The 21,379-nt window shown below is 39.2% G+C and overlaps 1 protein-coding gene across 2 annotated transcripts in view; it reads right to left on the reverse strand.

The window, feature by feature from the left end:
- The window catches only part of GADL1 (glutamate decarboxylase like 1), a 166,438-nt gene that overhangs the window by 77,731 nt on the left and 67,328 nt on the right, over positions 1 to 21,379 (reverse strand). The gene's annotated exons all lie outside the window — the stretch shown is intronic.

The following is a 21,379-nucleotide window of genomic DNA, read 5'->3' on the forward strand; positions in this document are numbered from 1 at the left end:
AAGTCAATGACCACACGGGCCTACTTATGTCCTCACTCCTTGCAATCATGTTTTTCAGCTCAGCCAACGAAAACTACCCCAAATTCTTCCCGTATGGCTCTTTCCATATTCTGTCCCATATCATTATTTACATGCAAGACATCGACTAAATGCCTTAGGAAATCGGCATATTAATAATTTCTGTACTAACTAATTCGTTACGAAATTATGTACTGAGTACTTGTTGCCTAAGAAGCACTATGAGAATCCTGGGCATACAACCCCATGGAGGTACTAAGCATCTTGGCTAACATTTGTTGACTGGATGTGCAAAACTAAATTTAGGTTATGAATAGCAGAAAGGTTTGGTTGTAAACTAAAACGTAATGGTGAATTTTAAAAATGATCATATCTTCTCATCTTAGCTTTATGGCTTGAGTGAACAAACATTTTAGAGGCTTAGTATATGCCAAAAGCTATGCTAGGCACTGGGGATGTAATGGCAAATAAGAAAACCACTATCCCTAGTCTACGGCCATACCACCCTGAACGCGCCCTATCTCGTCTGATCTCAGAAGCTAAGCAGGGTCGGGCCTGGTTAGTACTTGGATGGGAGAAAACCACTATCCCTAAGAAGTTGAAGATGGAGATAGGAATAGAAAAACAGGCAGTTACAGAATGGGGCCAGAAGAGGGGTAAGAACAAAGTCTACAGAGCATGAAGGATGGTCAACTTTCACTAACTCAGAGATGTTAGGGCTCTTCACGAAATAGGTCACTGAGAGCTGAAAGATGGGGAGGAGCTGGGTAGAAGAGAAGATGGAATGAATTCAGTCTGACTGGGGCTAATTAATGGGGTAGGGCAGAGTTAGTAAGGCTGGAAAGGTACAGAGTAGCCAAGTCACCACGGATCATAAGTGCCACAGTAAGAATGACTGGTCACAGAATTTTCATGGGCTTATACAGATACTTCAACCTAAACCTCATTATTGATCTGGCAGAATAAAGTGAGAATCAGCAGATGTAGAGTCCGCTTTTGATTTAGTCACTTGGGTGTCAGCGTTCAAAGCAAGTCACTTAACATTTTGGGCTTCATTTTTCCCATCAATGTAATGGAGATAATGATACTTGCTCTGCCCATCTTACAGGAATATTATGAAAATCTAATGAAATAATGTTAACTGGGGACACCTCTCAATCTTTTGGCCAAAAATCCTGCTCATCACTCCCTTCTTCCTACATATTCCCATACCCCCAACCCTTTCCGACTGTCCTTTGATTTACTTCTCGCCCCAAGCAAGTTGAAGAACGACATGCCAGCTCTAGACAGTATCGCTGCTTATGAAATGAGCATATTATACCTCTCACCCACCTCCCGTGTTTAATGGTAGGTCTCGGCCAGCAGATATAGAAAACCAAGTGACAGACTATGTTAAGGCTATTAAAAGAAATGTTAGAGTAATAGGAAGAATTACCTCCAAGTGGAGGTAAGCCTGACCTTGCTTAAGCTAGGACTCTTGATGGCTCTCATAGATGCTGTGGATCTTTACAAGTGAAAAAGAGACATAAGGGAGTGGAGGGGGAGGAAGGAAGGGAGGTAGGAAGCAAGGAAGGAAGGGAGAAGAATAATATAAGGATATTATTTCGAAATGAGTTTTCGCATCTTAAAGTATAGGTCAACCTATACTTTATGTTTATGTTTATACAGGGGTGTTTAAAACCCATGGAAACCAGAAGACCATTAAGTTTCTCCTCTAATGCACCAAGGTTCTTGTACTGGCACAGCACTTCCAGGAATCTTTGACATTTTTGTTTAGTTTTTGATGTACCATGTAGGAAAGTGAGACCATAACCCTTTATCTTCACATCTTCCAATGCAATGTCCATCCACTACTTTTGACTCTCTGTTTGTTCTTCAATCCCACAAATATTCCCTTTCTGACTTTCACGGGTATAGAGCATTTTGCCAGTCTTTATGGTAGGAATGAGACCTGGCCATCAAAATCACTGGCAACGTGAAAATCGTGCATTTACCGGTACTGGAGTCCTGACTCTGTCCCTCTGCGCACCGTCCATCAGATTCCCCTAGTCTCGGGCAGTTACTGACTGACAGGCAGTGTGTTTCACATGCTCAGCTCTGTTGTAAGATCTGTGCATTATTGGAAATCGGCCTTGAACTTTAATCCGCTAGGCCTCCACTTTCTGGGCTTCTACATACAGTATTTCTGCATTTTGCCCCATTCACGTTCATCTATAATCCAAAGCAGGTACCCTTTTCTTCGCAGATTCTTTGGATAGACATCTTTCATTTTTCTCATGGTATGCCTTGGGTCCCTCTTTTTTGGGATTTATTCATTTACTTCATTGTCTTTCTGTTACCTGTAGCTTTTTCGCTGGCTGTCAGAGCAGAAAATTGTTAAAATCATCTGGTGCTGCATCTTGCTTGAGAGCAAACTTACTCTACTTAGTGAGCAGCCATCACAAAATTCCATTTGGAATTTTTCTAAATTCCCCACCGGATCAGAGTTCTTATTTGCGTTTTCTTTTGCCATTTAGTGGTTAGTTTCAGACACATCGTGCTTCACTGGCCACCTCAGTCATTGCAGAAGGTTCACACCCCAACTTAGGGGCCTCTCTTGGCGGCTCCGAATCATTTTTTGATCAATTGACTCAGCCCTCTTTCTTATCCATTCCCAAACGTTAGTATCGCCCCCACAACCACCTCTGCTTAGGTCTTCAGTTAATTCTCCAATTCTTACTCCCCTCTGTCACGTGTGTTTTCTGGAAGATGTTAGGTATGGACGTTCGATCACATTTCAGATGCTTGTGCTTGAATTCCCGAAGATCTGGTGAACAACCTGCCCCCCCTTCTACTGCCGCGTGGTGACACACATTTGAGCCTGCTGTCCTGCCAACCACAAGGGTGTCCATTCACACATGAGCGGGGCCGGTGAGGCCAGAAACTCCCTACTTTTCTTGACGGACTCCTACATTATTATCATGTGAACCCTGTAAGACCAGCGGGGCCGAATCACTTTGATATCATATGCGAAAACCACTGATTACCCTGGAATGTTTGGGCACTAAGTGTTAATACCAAAGGCCACTTCTCCTTCCAGAAAGCCTCCTGGAAGATTCCGGAAAGTTTTGTTCAGTGCTAGGCCTGCAGGTCTGATGGGCATTTTTCAGAGAACTGATAAGAGTACTTCAGTGGCAGATTGAAGATTCTATATTTGCTAATGAGCTGTAACTCTTTTGTAAATATCCCTAACTAAGGGTCGGAATGAGCTGGTTTAAAAATGAGGAGAGACTGAGCTAAAACATTTTTTTTTTTTTAAAGAAATGCAACTTAACAATTTTAAGCAGCGAGGGTGACTACAGGAGAGCAGAAAGTTGGGCTCAGTGTCTTAGAGAATGTGTAAGTGCTTCTATAAATAGGTAAGAAACATTTGATAGTCCAGAGATAACTTGGCAATACCTCGGCATGCCCTACAAGCATTTAAAAATAGTGCAATCAGGCTTCTCGCTTAGGACAGATGAAGATTTTCTGATCTTCCCCAGGCAGCTATCAACATACTTTTCTGTTAAATATAATCTAAAGCAGTGGTTTTCAAACTCTGATTATAGCCCACAGTCAAGCAACTGTGTTTAGGTGGTGACAGTCTCCACCCTGATATCCATGAAACTGAAACATGAATTTGATGGGATAGTACCCATCACTACCACCTGAACAACATACTCCTATTTTCTCCTCTATTCTATCCTGACTATTCATTAAAAAGGAAAATAAAAAGCTGAGGTGACTTACAATTGACTGTATAACTCAAAACCAATTAGTACGGTGGTCCTTAACCATAGCTAATATTAGAATTATCTGAAGAGATTTTTTTTTTTTAATACCAATGCAAGATCCTTACTCCAGACCAAAAAGTCAGAATTTCTGGTGTGGGGTAAGGGTGATGGCATTTTTTTTTTTTTTTAGGCTTCTCAGATGATCCTAATGTGCAGCCAGGATTGAAAACCATAGTTCTGATGGGTCTGGACCTTATGTTGAAAACTCTTGATCTGGAATATTCAGTCAGCATTACATTGATATAGAGTCCAGAGAACTCTGAGGTGTTGAGTTTTTATAAGGCTGTATAAACCCAGATGACTATCTGACTACTTTTCATGCTAATCGTGTCCATTATCACAGTTGTATTTCTGTGTGAATACAAATGAGGAATGGCTTTATTCTAGGCACCTAAGAAAACATAGGTGGATATGAATAATACTGGACTCTTAACCAACGCGGGGGAGGGGGAACAAGGCAGCTTATGAAAACACAATGTGGTAGGGAAGAGAGAGGGAAGAAGAGGGAAGAGAGGGAAGAAGAGGAGAAAAAGAGGGATGAGGGAGTGGGGAAGGGAAAGGAGGAAGAGAGAAGTCAAGGCCAGGGGAAACACCGTGGGGAAGCACAGTGCAACTGCCGTGGTATCTGTACACAGAAGTCATGCTGGACGGAGGGTGAAGGGCAGAGACTCCCCGCCGGTTTCTCAGCCCGCCCGGTCATGTGCACACCGCAAGAGTGCCCAGTGGCCAAATGCTGTGTCTGAGCGCCGAGTATTTACCCTAACTGGCAAGTACTTCACTTTGCTCCATCAGATCACATTTTCATTCACCTATAAATTGAGGATAATGATATTGCAAGGCAGCCCTCCTCCTGGGGATAAGTATTGGTGCCATAATGGGTAAGTGAAGGTCTGGAAAAACACTTATTAACACAAGACCTGTTTCTTCAGTCTGGACGGCTGGCTTGGCATCTCTCCCAGATAGGTGGTCGGGTGCGTAGAGAAATGGTGTCTTTCATTTCGGCCAAAATGGATCTAAAGCAAGTGTGCTCCTGGGGGCCGAGGCTAGAAAAGTACTCCACACCAGGAGCGTGGTATTTAGCAAAAAATAAAACTAAATAAATAAAAATCGATCTGTGTCTCCAGCTGATTGTGATGCTGTTAACGAGGGCCCGGTTCCTTCTCAGGTGGAATTTTACACGTTCAGCGGCAAGGCCGCCGGCCTACATTTCTTGGAGTTGGAACGTTCTCGAGAGGTCTGGCCTCTGAGGCCTGGAGTGTAGGTAAGAAATTGATGTTATACAGGGGAGAAGTGTGGTGCAGCAAGGCAATTTCTGAAACACAAGTTTCCTGCTCTTCATTGCATAAATCCCATCAAACTGTTGTTGGAAATCATTGGTAATTACCATGACCATGGGCAATCCTACTCAAAACTGGCCTTAAATCATAGTTTAAAAGGAATCAGGAAGTGCTTGGCAAAACCTTCTAGTAGGACGCAAGATCTAGCGGACAAAAGCATGTTTTCCCCCCAAAGACATGATAAAAGAGAAATGTGCTAAGATAACAAAGAATTGGGGCACCTGGGTGGCTCAGTGAGTTAAGCATCTGACTTCAGCTCAGGTCATGACCTCACAGATCGTGGGTTTAAGCCCCACATCGGGTTCTGTGCTGACATTTGGAGGCTGAAGCCTGCTTCGAATTCTTTGTCTCCCCCTGTCGTCCCTCTCTGCCCCTCCCCTGCTCATGCCGTCTCCTTCTCTCTCGAATACGGATAATAAAACATTTAAAAAATTAAAAGAAAGTAAGAATGTTTTCACTACACGAATGGACATTTGTCCAGACAGAAGAATCAGTGTGTTCCATGTAGCTCACTCCTCAATTTGGATGTAACTAGGGGAAAAAACTGTATTCGCTGACTGTCCACCGTACGGCTGGCAACACACTGCACCCTGCCGGAACACTACCCCATTTAACGGTAGGGTTGTTCTTCATGAGAGAAAAAGTGTCTCCATTTTATAGATAACATAATTGAGGTTCAGGAAAGCTAAGCAACTTGTCAAAGGCAGGCAGGGCAGTCCCAAACAAAGGCAGAATTTGAACACAGATCTTACTGAGTTTCAAGGTCTATAAATGGATTTTCCCACGGAGAAATCGTATTCAATCCCAGAATTCCCTAGTTCAGACTGTGGTCTCAGACACTAAGGAAGGCAGAGCCCTCTCTTTTGGGTATTCTAAAACAGGGGTTGGCAAACAATTTCTGTAAAGGGCCAGAGAGTAAATATTCTCAGCTTTGTAAGACACCCAATCTCTGCCACAACTACTCAACTTCAGCAAGTTGTAGCACAAAAGAAGCCATTTAGGGTACTAAAATAAATGGGTATGGTTGTGTTCCAAGAAAACTTTATTTATAAAAACCGGCGTCAAGCTGGATTTAGCCCAAGGGCCATAATCGGCAGACCCTTGTTTTAAGACATAACCAGTGAGGAGATACGCTCAATAAGGCGACCATTTCCAATGTGTAAACGTAAAAAGAGCTAAACATTTATATGAAAGCTCCAATCCATTGTCTTTCATTTTCATTGAGGCAAGTTTTTCATCTGTTTTATAACAAACAGAGAATACGTAACTTCTAAAAAAAGAATATTTAAAATAAATCAAAACTGTCATGGTTTATTTTCCTTTTTGCTTTGGAGAAACATTTCATGCAATTTCCCTAAGGAATGGCATTTGATGATCCAGACTCATATTGGCTTACAATTGACAATTTCTTGTTTCCCCCACACCTCAAGAAGAAAAAATATATATATTCTGTGATAAAACTGGTTACATCTGGGTTCATTTTCTATTTTAAGGTTGTATTTTGTCATTTATAATAGGTCTTTCCTGAAATAATGCAGCAGGAAGATCTATAAATATCAAACTGGCACCTCATATGCAAACAGCAAGTAGAAACTACAATTGGTCGAAGAACAGGAAAGGAGAGAGGGATGGAAGGCAGAGAGAAGGGCTCTCTGCTGGGTCAGAAGTAGGGAGATGAGATGACTTCTAGGATTCTCTGGCTCAATGGGTCTCTAGGTAGGAGAATTATATTTTCCAAACCCAATCCTTGTTTGATAAACTGCAAGTGTCTCGAAGGGTATTGGACTAGGGTATTTAGAACAGCGGTGACTGCAAATCCTAGGGGAGAGTGACTCTATCTACAGAGCCCTACGCTGAAACAGAAGAAGTAAATGAGAAAAACCTACATGCTGGGTCTGGGCACCAAACAGACTTAGGAAGTGATTTACAGGTCAGCTTAACCAGCCTGCCTGGTCATGTGAACAGAGTTAGAATAAGCAAAATCATTAGCAATAGTATTTCACTTTGTATTGGTTCTAAGAGGATTAAACAGGCCAATCTTATCTTCCCAAATCAATATTTTCTATTTCTGTACATCATTGTGGCTTTAAAAAATCACAGTTTCAGGCAGGGTATGAGGTTGATCCATCACCTGTCATCTCGATTGAGGAACATAGAGGCCGTGTGATTAAAACCATGGATTGTGGGATGAGCCTGACTGGTTCTGAATCCTGGTGCCATCCCTTATCAGCTTGGTAGCCTTGAGCATGATATTTATGCTTTCCGTACTCAGTTTCCTAATCTGTCCAGTGGTCTGAATGACAGTCCCTACCTCGTGGGATTGCTATGGGGATTAAATTTATCTACTCATCTATCTCTCCATCACACTTGCCCAGGCCTATATGGGGCATGAGAACAGTTAAGGAGCCTCCAGTTCAGTGTGGGTGACAAGCTCATGGTTAGATCACAGAGGACCTTGCAATACACGCTGAACAAATGCTGGGATAGAGAAGAGACCTTTAAGCAGACAGTAAAGCAAGAAGCCCTCCTAGGAAAGTTGATGCTTGAGCAGAATGTTGTGAGAGAAAACACAGGACTCAGGGCAGCAGAGAACAGAGTGGTTTCCACACAGTGGGAAAATGAATGTATTCTTAACGTGATGTCCAAAGCCATCCAAACTTGATATTGTTCCCGAGCCCCCATCTCTCAACACGTCCCTCCTCAGTCTCAGACACCTGTCACTGCCAGGACATTGCCTCGCTCAACTCCAGACCATACGTTTGCACTTTCTGACTATTTAGAACTTGCCAGAAATCAGAGAGTAACTGTGAATGAACAGCATCATGAGGGAAGGCTTCACCCATCCTCCTGCCCCATATCCTATCACACCCCTCAAACCTAACACTGCTCAGGGTACCCTCTAGAAGGGCCCTGTGGGCTGACAGGGACAGTGCCCCAGGTGCACAGTGACCTAAAATAAACCACAGCTATGTTCCTCCTCTCCTGCTTCTCAAAACCCATAAAACTGGCACAGCGATAAGAAACAATATGTCTTCCCTATGATCTCATCTAGCTGGCACTGATGAATATCGTTTTTTATTCTAAATAATTATGATAAATGCCTTGAATATAAGTGATGGCCTTTCCCAAGACTGCTTGCAGCAATAGAGGCATTGCGGGGGGAATCCCGTGCAGGGAAAGATAAACCCCATGGGTTCACATTAATTCATTGTTAAACTGGAAACCCAATACCAGGCTCGAGAGTACACTTAAGACTCATGGCTCCATGAAATTAACCTCACCACCAATCATGAGTGAGTCGTTTCCCCAATCACAATCTTGTTAAATTAAGGAGACAGAGAGATAACTGCACGCCCCTGGTGATTTTCCCCTTGGATTTTCAACTGAAACCTTTAAGTGAAGGGGGCCCTATAATTTTCATAACTGGGAAAGAAAACCTCTTAGAGAGACCAACCTTCTAACGCTTGCTGATGCTACCTCACAAGTAGAAAACAATCTTTTCCTTATTATATATAAATTCCTGGTTCTCACTAGCTCCAAAAAAAGCTATGTATTTCATTGCATTTCACGACATCTCTGGCAAGGTGGATATTGAAATGGCAGAAAGATTCTGACAGTCCTCTAAATGAATGCATCGGTATTTCTGTAACTGGATGTCGAGGGTTTAATCTGCACTATGGTGCTGTCTAAAACTGGTAATAAAACAGAGGAATAATATGTCAAGATAAGATCCAAAGGACATATAATAGTGACATGTGCTACTCCGTGACAAGGGCATAATGAAATGTACTGAGAAGAGAGTAGCCTTATAAAGAAGAAGCCAGGAACTTTTTTCTGACAACGGCTGCGGAGCCAGAAATGGGGAAGATACAATCCATCTTCCTTATTTCTTTTCAGTTTCAGGACCAGGTTTAGAGGTCAACAATCCATTAGTAAGTTGTCACAGTTAGAGATGGGAGACATTTATCACAGACACAATGTAGGTTCTTTGTTCAGTCCATAATGACCCCTTACTTCCTTTCTCACCCATAGAGATGGTCACACCACACCATTCCCGCCCTGGTCCTAGCTGATTGGACCAGAGATGGAGAAGACTAGGTATATGGAATTAACGCTGAGAAAGATCCTAATTTAGCTCATGCTGGTCTCTTGGACTGAGATAGAAGCATCCTACTGTGAAGTACCGTATTTCACCTGTCATTGGAACTCAAAAACGACATTGTTATGAATTTCAAAATTGCATCACTTTAGATGTGCAAAAACAGTATTTTTCTTTAACTGAAAATGTTTTTGATTTGGACCTATATTTATTTCTAATGCAGAACATTTAATATAGTCACTTCCAGAAAACCTCAAAACTCCAAGTGATTTCTCAGACCATTCTGACATAAAATATGAGCAATCAAGACTTCTCCCTCTGAGAGTTTTCTTCCTCTTGCTGTTTATTCAACATTGTTGGGATATTCACAAATGCCACTGGGGATGGTTGCCAGATAAAATACAAAACATCCTACTAAATTGGAATTAGGTAAAAATCTCACGTAAATTCAAAACAACCAAAATTTTTAGTAAAAGTATATCCCATGCAATATTTGGGATACTTATACTAAAATATTATCTGTTGTTTATCTGAGATTCCAACTTAACTGAGCATCCTGAATTTTCATTTGCTAAATCTGGCAACCCTATACTGAAGCTGGGGAGTGAACCTGATTCCCCAGCGTGGTCACTGCTGTCCTTGTGCGGACCACTTGCCCCATCTCTAACTTATCCCCAGATGATCTTTCCATCTTCCTGCTTCCATCCAAAGACCGGCCATGGCCTCCAGCTGTCAGATCGCAGTCATGCTCCTTGCTCTTGCCCTTATTTCCAGACTTCCTTGCACCTTCTTCTTCATATTTAGTCATTTTTGGATGAGCTCCTTGCCAGCTGCTCCGAAACTTATAGGGGGCTATCTTAGGTACTCTTATACCTTAGTATGTACCCCCATCATGTCTACTTAATTTCTGCTTTCCAGACTGACATGAGGAACAGAGGAGAGAAAAGGCTTCCCAACTCTATCTCTCACCAAGAACTTGAGCCAAGAGAGGAAAGGCCCTTATATATCTTGTATTTATAGAGAAGTTCTATTCTTCCTTGGTCCTCTTGGGTTTGCATATTCATATTTAATACTTGGTTCCTCTTCAAACACTTTTCTCCCCACCCCAAGCCCTGAGGACTGTCTGTCTACTTGAGAAAGAAAGTACAAACTAAAAATGGATTCTGGGTGATAAGACATCCTTGCAAGAGTAATTATTGACGGGTGCTTGGGTGGCCCAGTTGGTTAGGTGTCCAACTCTTGGTTTCAGCTTAGGTCATGATCCTACGGTTGTGGGAGGGAGCCCCACATCAGGCTCCGCACTAAGATTAAGATTCTCTCTCTGCCCCTTCTTCTCTCCCCTGCTCACGATCTCTTTCTCTCTCTCACTTGCGCTTGCTCTCAAATTCAAAGTCAAAAGAAAAAAAGAGTAACTTTTGAAGTTGAAAAGGTAAAAATTTGTCACTCTTGATCTCTGCTTTCATTTTGGTCATTGTCTGACTACAGTAAAACAAATCAGAATTTCATAACATATCTTAAGCACTTGGGAGGTTAAAGTCTCTTTCACAAACCATTCTGGGCTAGAATAGTAAATCCACAGTTATTATGGATTAATTAGAAAATAATTTAAATGAGAACACTCCAAAACAAAACTTAAGGAACAGAAGCGAAATTGCCCTCAAATGTAAAATAACATTCTTATAGAACAAAAGTGTAAAGAAGCAGGAGAAAATGTGTAACAATTCAGTGAATAATTGAATAAATTTAATAAGTATGTGAATCAAAAAATAAATGCAATTAGTCATTCCTTATGGAGAGAAGATAAACTAAATCAAGAGAAAAATTTTTTTAAATTAAGATTTCAGACAAGAATACAAGGCAAAATTTAAATGAAAATGATAAACGGATGGTATATATTCTGCTAACATATTTGAAAAGCTCAATAAAATGTAGTAAATATTTTTTTTAAATGTAAGTTCTTGAAATTGATCAGGAGAGCAGGAAATTCTTAGTAGTTCAATAAAAATGGGAAAAATTAACATTAGATCAAAGAATTATCTTCCTCAAAATTTCTGAAAAGTTTTATGATTGACTTTTCTGAACACTTCTTAAAAACTGATGTCCGTGGTATTGTAATTATTCTAAAATGAAGACAGTTTAAAATCCACTCAAAAAAACAATCTAACCAAGATCTCACACACACGCACACGTAGAGTAGATCAATCATATGTAGACAGAACCAAAAATCTAAATATACAAATCCATCAATACATTAAAGCAAATGACCACAGTAGAATGAGTTAAATTAGTAACGTAGAAAATCTATTAAGGCACATTTAATTTTGTTTAAGGAGTAACATGATAGAACTACCTTATTAGATAATAAAAGAGAAAATGGTAAAATTCAATACTCATTTTTATATTATTTCTCAAGAGGATTTACAAAGAATGTATATTTTAAGACATCTTTAACAAAATCACAAAGAATACAAAAATGCCTTCTATTTACTGATATTACTGAATATATTTTCAGAAATTCTATCAGTACATTATAATTGCTGATAACTGATATGAAGCTTACATATTAGAAAAAAAGCAAAATTACAGTTATATACTGATATAATAATATATTTAGAGAATACATGAGAATAGCTTTAACTCCTTCAGGAGTAATAAGAAATATGGTAAAGTAGTAATAAATATTTAAAGGTCTGCCTTCATAGCAGCATTTGCAGTTAGAAGATTTTTTTTAAATTTTATATATATTAACAAATATAAAAATTTATAAATAACATTAATAGGAAAACATATTCAAGTCCTCTATGAGAAAATCCATCAAAATTCTATGATATAATATCTGTAGTTGCTTTTTCCCCCCAACTATATAGAAAAGAGTAGGAAGTGTTGAGTATGAAACTAAATTAGCCATGAATTGATCCTTATTAAAGTCATGCAATCAGTATATATGGGTTCATCTCTGCTCTTGTATATGTTTGAAATTTTCCATAGTAAAAATTTAAAAAAGAATCTGGGTGTGAAATAAAAGAAATCTGGTTAAATGGAAAGATGTACCATGTTCCTAGATGGAAAGGCTAAAATTTTGCAAAGATGTTAAATCTCAAATTAATCCATAGGTTTAATATAATCCTAAATAAAATCCCAGTGGAAGGTTTTTACATTCAAAAAGTGTTTCCAAAATCCATTTGTAAGAATAAACAGATATGAATAGATCATTTCCTTACAGAGTGAATGAAGACCTGCCCCACTAGACGAAACATATTTTTAAGTTATAATAATTATAGCAATATGGACTTGGCAAACAATAACAGTTCGATCCAATAAATGGGTTCCTCCAGAAATGGGATCAAGTTAAACCCTTGCTTCATCCTATCTTTCAGACCCTTAATTAACATTTTCTGCCTTTCCTCTCCAGTTTATGCACTGGTATAATTCTGCAATTCCTTATGTTTAAAGACTTTGTTTTCAGCTGGGACAACTTCCCAGTTCCCCTACTTGATAAGTAGGCTTTGTCCAGCATTGGGTTTCATCTGGCGCCTCCAATGGGGTGACCTGCTCTCATGAAAATCTGGTTTCTCTGACAACTTTTTTCTGTCAATGAACAGATGCCGAGTGTCACAAAAAGTTGTCAACAGAGTATCAAAAGAATAGGTGGCTGAAGGAGCTTTCCAAATACCAACATCACCCCGTGGAAGAAGATGGTAACACCAGCAAGTTTAGCTTCCCTGTCTTCCCAACAAAGTCACTGATAACATAAGCAGTTGTGATTACAAGAGGTGTGTGGATGGGATGGGGGGGAAGGGATACTATATATTCTGCAATGGAAGAGAATCTTCTTAAGACATATACAGAAGTTCATAAATGCACACTTCTGAGCTGGACTTAAGATGCCAAATTAGCTGCTTCCACAATCATGGTAACCATCCTTTAAGAAGCAAATTTTCTTAAGACTCGATACGCCTAACCGCCTCTGTTTCTTCTATCAAAGAAAGGGGTAGGGATGGGCAAAGAAAGGAAGATGCTGGTTACAGAAGCAAAATAAATTCATCTCCATCAGCATCGATACATAATATTCATCTATCAAAAAAATTTTTAATGATTTAACTTTGGCTAGTGGGTTTTAAGTAATTTTTATGTTCCTCATTATGCCTGACTGTGCTAGCATGATCTAGATTGCTTTAAAAATGGAAAGAAAATACCAATAACTGTTAAGTCACGTCTGCTGCAAGTAACTTTTCTACACCAGCCTTTTCAGCAGGGGTTGTTCTCTTACCTGATCTGCATTCCCTAAACATCTGCTTTTTACTCCATTACATCACTCTATTACATACATTATGTATTATATTTCAGTTATTTGCTTAAAATCTGTTTCCCGTACTAGCCTTTGAGTTCACATAGGGTAGGGATGATGCCTTACTCATCTAACACATAGGAGGCAGTACATTTTTGCGGGTTGACTGAAAGGATGAATAAACTAACAAATGCTTATTCCCGCCGGCGGTGCTGAATAGCAGCTGATTATTAAAAAGCCAAATTCTAATAATAAAGGACTAGATCAGTTGGAAATGCTCCTCCTGTAGAAAACAAAATATGCTGAAACAAAGCATAAAAACTGCATCTAAAGAAAAGCATCACAGACCTACCAAGACAGAAATAAACTTCTGGAAGGTCCAAGGAGAGGAAGGGAGCTCAAGAAGTTCAGCCAGAAATGTCTCTACCCCAGGGACATTTTCAGACTGAGGGAGGATAGCTAACACAGGAGCCAGAAGGGTAAAGCGAGGGAACAGAGATAGTGGCCACCATGTGTGGAAACAGGCACTCCAAGTACTTCAGGAAACAGAGTTCAAAGGTGTTCAGCGTCACTAAGGGCAGTAAAGCAATTCTTCCTCTTGTTTAGGATTCAAAGATCTCCACCCTGAAATGGCGGTAGGGTATATACTCCAGAGATCGAGAAAAACTTCAAGCTTTGGTCCTGGGCTGCTAATTCCCCCGGATGCCCAGAAGAATGAAAATAAGATCTTCTCTCCCAAGGTAGGTAACTCCACTCCATCTTTTCAATTATTCCTAAAGGTAATCTTTCAAACAAAATATTCCTTAAACCATCAAACATTATAAGGTGTCTCTCTAGATAGAGAGCCAGGAATCACAGATACAAGAATCAATGGGAATAGCGCTCAAGGGAATTTAGATATCAGAATTAACAGAGGTAGACTAGGTGTAAATCTAGGCATGCAATGGTCATGGAGATAGAGGCTGATCTTAACAAACGTCAGCAAGAACCTAGAGGCATTATATATGTGAAAAAGACTCAAAAGAAAACTGGATTAGATATAGCTGAAGACAGAATTCATGAATTTCAACAAAGATTATTAAAGTTATCCACAACAAAGCGTGGAAAGAAAAAATTATGAAACATACAAAATAGAGAAAGGAACAGTGAGAAGATATCAAATACATTTAATTGGACAGTCCATCAGAAAGAGAAAGAAAAGGAGGGAGTTAATAATTAAGTGAATAGTCTTCAAAATTTGGAAAAATATCATTCCACAGATTTAATAAGCCCAATAAAGCCAAAGCAAGATAAACCCCACAGAATCCATATTTACAACACCATAAACAGAAAATTAAAGAATACTTGAAAATCTTCAAGGAAGCCAAAATAAAAAGTAATGTTGTCATAAAAAAAAATGAGTTAGTTAACTTTCTAACACACAACAGGGGGAAAGAAAAGGAGAAAATCATTAAAGTACCAAAAGCAAATTACTGTCAGAATTCTACTTCCAGAAAAAAATGAAATAAAGCCATTTTCAAAGAAGCAAAGCCTAACAGAATATGCTGCCTTTGGATCCACTAAGAAATTCCTAAATTAGGTCTTCAAGAAAAAGGAAAATTAGGCCAGATGGAATCTTGGAGATATAGCAAGCAATGAAGATATGTGCACAAAAACGTTCACAGCCAATTTTTGTAAAAGTCCGAAGTTGTAATAACCCAAGTGTCCATCACTGGAGCAAAGATAAACAAATTGTGCTATAATCATATGGAAAACTATACAGCAGTGAAAATGAATCATCAGATTGCGTCAAAACACAGATGAATCTTACAGACATAAGGTAAATCTGAGCAACAACAAAGCCAAGCCAAAAAAATATATATGATTCCTTCAGAAAGGTAAAAATAAACTATATTATTTGAGGATCCATACTACAGAGAAGAACTAAAAACAAAGCAAAAGCCAATAACAAGAAAGAGTACATGGGGGACTTCTGTGCTTCTAGTTATATTCTTTGAATGTATCTTTAAAAAAAAAAACTTTAAAAAAGAAAAAACGACCAACATCTTCCAACCCCCCCCCAACAAAAGCCCTCAGAATGAACTATCAGAGAGGTTATTGAGTTACTTTTGCAATTAACACAACTCCCTAAATTATAATTGTTCATCAATATCAAAATGACTTAAGGGCAGGTATATTTGCTGTGTGAATGTGTATGCATAAGTGCTTGCATACATAAGTTATATACACCTTGAATTTAAAGATATGGTGACTATTTTACAGAGTTTGCCTTTTTCTATTCAGGGAAATTAATTAATTCTACAATTAATTTATTATTGCTTTAACAATTTTCCTACAAATTAGGGTTTACATACAATTCCTAAAAGCCTACGAAAAATAAATCTACATTTGCCACCCCTGAGTTTCTACAAAATCAGAATAATTCTGTTCACATGTACTCGTATTAACATTTGGAATGGCCATGGAAGAAGAACCCAGAAGAAAACGGACTCCCTGAAATTTTCTGTCCTTGAAACAACAAAGCTGGAAAGCCTAACTAGGAATGTCAGGTATGTTTTCAAATATCTTCCTTGGAAAACAACACATATGACAATTAGAATTGTGCAAAGGAAAACAAACGGAACAATTTTTTCTAAGAAGTCAAAAGGGCCTCCCGTGTCATACCAGGGAGTAGAAATAAAAGAGAAAGCCTGTTGCGGTGAGTTCATAAAAAATAAAAAGCAAAAAAAAATGGCAGATGCTTGGAATCCTTTAAAAATGTGAAAACCAAATTCTATCCACCTGAGGCAGATCTAGCATGCTAATTACAGCAAGAATTTTTCCATTAGCTTCATTCCACGTTTCCTTTTGTGCCCTTTTACTCTAGGTATCTCGTTTTTCTTAGATTTTAGCTTACAGAACCCTCCCATATAATGAGACCCTCATCAGTTTTGTTGTAAGGTAGGATACAAAAAAAAAAGCAATCTGTAAATAGAATCCTCCTTCCGGGATATTTTCAACTGCTGGGACACAAGGGTAGAATTTCTCCCCCACTCCTGCCCCCACTGTTTATCCTTTTAGCAAATCTGAAAGTCTTCTATGATGGCTGGCAGAGAAGCAAAGGTTGGGGTCCCCTACTGAAACGGGATGGCTGTTATGAAGAATGAAGTCTTTACCTGGAAGGATATCAGAGAGATTCCCACACTCTGAGGCTTCTCCAGAAATAGACAGGCAGAAGGTATTAAGTCCAATAGTGGCCAACACCCCAACTCATCTAAGTCAAAGGGACGAAATTAATGTAGCTTAATCAGTAGGACCAGGTGCCAGTCACCCAAAGGTCTGAAGGAACTCAAGGATGAAATTGGGAAGCTGTTGGCCAAGATACTGGATCCCACACTGCAAACAGGCAGATTGTCAATGTCATTCTGTTCATTAGAAGGGGTCAAGAGAGGACCCAGGGAGCCTTAGAAAAGCAAGTATCTCTTCCGCTTGTCCAGTTGCCAATAAAGAACAGCATCATTAGACACTAAAACGAAAATAACTTCCTAGGGGAAAGACAATATGGTTTCTGAAAAAGGAAAGCATGAGTCACTGATTTATTATTGGTCTCTGAGGCATGTAGATAAAAGGCCAAATGTTGGCACAGTTGAGAGTAAAGACTTTTTTTCAAGTGCCAACATGAAAGGGGATGCGAGGAGGTAATGGATATATCAAGCCATATGGATAAGGCAAACAGTTTCTACACCCCGTCAAAATTGCAACATATTGGCAGGAAGGGGCACTTTTTAAGACTTGAAAGAGATCAGGTGGTGATGATAAAGGACATACTACTTCACACTGCAGGTAACAGATTGAAAACACATCACCATTTGATGGTATTGGAAAAAGACACAAAGTAAGTTCACTTCAGGAAACATTTCACTGAGCATTGAATGTCAAGCTTTGTACTAAGCAGTGGGACCTTAGCAATGAATAAGATCCCTTCTGCCCTCCGGTAGTTCAGTCTGCTGTATACTGATTCCAAAAACCACGAAAAGGGTTCTGCGTTGGGACTAGGGCCCATTTACGACAAGTTGGTAACTACTGACGGAAATCAGGTAGGATAACCACAATGATGCAATAACTTATCCCTTGGAGCCACAGTTCACAAAGGCATTAATATATTAGGCTAAAAGGAGCACAGATCCAAAACAAAGTGCAAATCCTTGGTCAAAACTAATGACAAATGCAGTACCAACCATAAACCCTAAAACCCAATTACTGGTTTATTCAGTGGAAACAGACATAATGGATTTTGAGTATGTGCAACTTGAACATTAATCACTATCTCCCTTTACCTCAGGGGAAAGGAAAGCAGACATGATACAGGGGCTTGTCACGACTGACTGAAAGCATGTGAGCCTTTTTTTATTCTTGACGTGATGCACACATATAAACGTGCACATGCACAAATTTCCAAAAGCCTCATGAAAAGAAAATCAATTTGTTTATTACAATTAAAAAAAAAGCCAAGAATTTAAAAAGGAAAGGGCGATTTAGCAACCATGAATTTGATGAGTTCTGCCAGTTTTAGGCAATCTCAACCTTGCTAAAAACTCTAAAAATTTTCTCTGTTCGTGCAGGAACATCTAAGACATGGAGAGTAATTTTGGCAGCACGAAGCACAGGAGACTGATGTCTCTCCTACAAGCAAAATGCTTCTTTTTTCTCATCAGTTTGAAACACCTACCTTCCTCTTTTTCTGCCACATTACTCAGGAGGCTGTCATTCCAAGGAAACTTACAATGTGCCTGTGTAGGGGGAAGTGTGAGTGTTCCCTGGCGTGAAAATAAGAATTTCTTTGATCATCAGATTGTTTAGTATTTTCAAACCATCTAATGGCACTTCCATAGGAACTCCATGAAGAAAAACAAGGGCTAACAAAGAAATCCTCACAAATCTGACACCGTGTGTTCCAGTTTCTCTAATAAATCTACTTTCCCTTCCTTCTTTCTTTTCTTGCACAATTTTGTGTAAAAAATGGCATATAGTAATTGTCATTTGCAATATCAGTTACCACCCAGAATAAAAATCTAAATGAGGCTAAAAGGTAACACATTTCTGGGGCACCTCGGTGGCTCAGTCAGTTGAGCATCCGACTTCAGCTCAGGTCATGATCTCGCAGTTTGTGAGTTTGAGCCCCGCGTCGGGCTCTGTGCAGACAGCTCGGAGCCTGGAGCCTGCTTTGGATTCTGTGTCTCCCTCTCTCTCTGCCCCTCCCTCACTCGTACTCTGTCTCTCTGTCTCTCAAATATGAATAAACATTTTTAAAAACTGTAAAAAAAAAAACAGAAAAGGTAACACATTTCTCAGGTATAGTATTCCAGTTGAAAATCTCTGCCTTCTTCTGGGGGACCATATTGGGAGATGATATTGGGCTACTTTTTCTTGTTTTCTCTTTGCATCGTAGGACTGGGCCCGTAATGGACCTCTGGTGAGTGTGTATTGAATGAATTTCCTATACTCTTCTTCTTGCTACTCCTTCTCCTAATGAATAACCAGGACTCCTAAAGAGTGTAAAGAGAATAAGTATTCTCCTAAAGAATAGAGGAGGATTCTGAGCTTCCTCTACAACGAAGAGCTGCAAACTTATCGGCCTCACATTTGAAACCTACGTATAGCCCACAGTTGCATGTCAATACCTCTGTCTAAAAAAGATCCCTCAGAAAGAGCTATGTCAATAAATAACACTAGAAGGAAAACATGTCTGTGAGTGTGGGTATACACATGGCTTACCTGCTAAATTGACAAAGCTAAAAACCTCTGTGATGTCAAAGGTTAACACACACACACACACACACACACACACACACACACACACACTCATACTCCACCAGTGAGAAGGTAAGCAATATTTTAGAAGGAAAATTAGGACATAAGTATAAAAAAACATCATGAAAGATCATCATGGCTCTTCTACTTCTAGAAATTTTTTATAAGGAAAGAATATAGGATTTACACAAAGATTTAGCCCTCAAAGATGGCAGCCAAATCTCCAACAGCCAAACATTAAAACAACCTAATTGAGTGCTTGCATCAGCAGCACGTATACGAAAACAACCTAACTGGTCAGCAATAATGAGATGGTCAAGTTAATTATAATATATCAAAATGATAGAATACTATGCAGCTGCTAAAAATGTATAGAATGAATATTGGTTAACTAAAAAGCCATTGGTTAAGCGAAAATAGTATGCTAAAAGAAAAATGTTATAATTTATTTATTTTGATTTATTTTTATTTTTTTGAGAGAGAGTGAGAGAATGTGTGCACATGAGCAGAGGAGGAGTTGAGGGAGAGGGAGAGAGAATCTTATGCAGCCTGATGCAGGTCTTTATCTCACAACCATGAGATCATGGAGATCATGACCTGAGCCAAAATCAAGAGTCAGATGCTTAACCAACTCAGGCCACCTAGGCATCCCTGTTATAATCTTTTTAGATTAGGTATGTGCACCTGTGTGTGTGTGTGTGTGTGTGTGTGTGTGTGTACACACACATTTATTTATTTAAATGCATATATGCAGAAGAACATACATAAGTGGGCATGCAGTTATCTGAATTGTCTCTTTTCTTCATTTTTCTCCATATCTGAATTTTCTGATTTGCCTATGATGCATATTAATTGTTTCTGAAATAAACATATAAAAACAGACATAATAAAAAAAATCCACAAGACCAACATAGTCTTTCTAAAGACAATTAAATAAAAAAAAGTGCCCCTTAAATTGTTTGATGAAACAGGAAATCCCTGTGAGTTAATATCGGTTGATAACGGTAGGCAGAAATGGAGAGAAAACATCCATACTCAAAAATTCGTCTGATTGGTATTTTCTCATCTCATGTATCTGTTAGGGCTCCCCCCCCCTTTAAACTAAACAGTCCTTCTAATAAGCACTAAAAATTAAAAAGCCAATATTGAGTTTTTCTCCATCTATGCAACTGATTCTTAGAATATATTGCCTTTTCTTTTAGATCAAAGCATCAAAATTGCCTTTGATCCAAAACAGCCATGTAGTGCCAGCATTTACATCTGAAGTCAACCTATTTATAATCACAGGGTTCTTTTTTTTTTTTTTAACATCTGATTTTCTTTTTATCCCTATGATGCAAAGGCGACTAGTGATAGTACAATTCAGAGAACAGCAGCTCTGCTTTGTTTTGGAAGCCATCTTCTTTACTAATACAGGACATTAAAAATGCAAACACCACAGCTAGTCAATCAGGAAAACAGTGTTGTGAATGTCAGGGCTCGGAGGGTACAAATTAGGGAATTCGTTTTTCCCTTAACAGAAGTATATTCACTAAGTAATTTGCTTTCTTTTAACTAGAGTTATCCCCTTCCATTAACTGGAGGAATGAGTCCAAATTAAAATCGCTATTCATCAATTACTGCTGGAGGCACACTCCAGCCTTGTGTTAGGACCTAGGCAATAAAACTCACCAACTGCCATTTTCATCATTGTTATCTCAGAGCGTTCGAAAGGAACGATTTGGGGTAGGGGAGAAATTGGAAACTCCTCATTATTGCTGACATGATAGCAAGCATTTTTGAGGATTTTTAATATATTTAAGCAGTCAATTTTTCAGTGAATTCTAATTGCATCCTTGTTTAGTGTATACTTGCTAGGCACTGGGAATACAGTGGCAAATACAATGACATAGTCTATATCCTCACACAGCTTATGTTCTAGAGGGAGGGAAAGTGAATACATGAGAAATCTTAATTACCCATCATGATGAGCACTTATGGGAAGGGGACAGGGTCTGAGAAAGAATAACAGGAAGATGCCGGTCCACCTGGTGAG

Source organism: Acinonyx jubatus, chromosome C2 (assembly GCF_027475565.1).
Source record: "Acinonyx jubatus isolate Ajub_Pintada_27869175 chromosome C2, VMU_Ajub_asm_v1.0, whole genome shotgun sequence".
NCBI lineage: Eukaryota > Metazoa > Chordata > Mammalia > Carnivora > Felidae > Acinonyx > Acinonyx jubatus.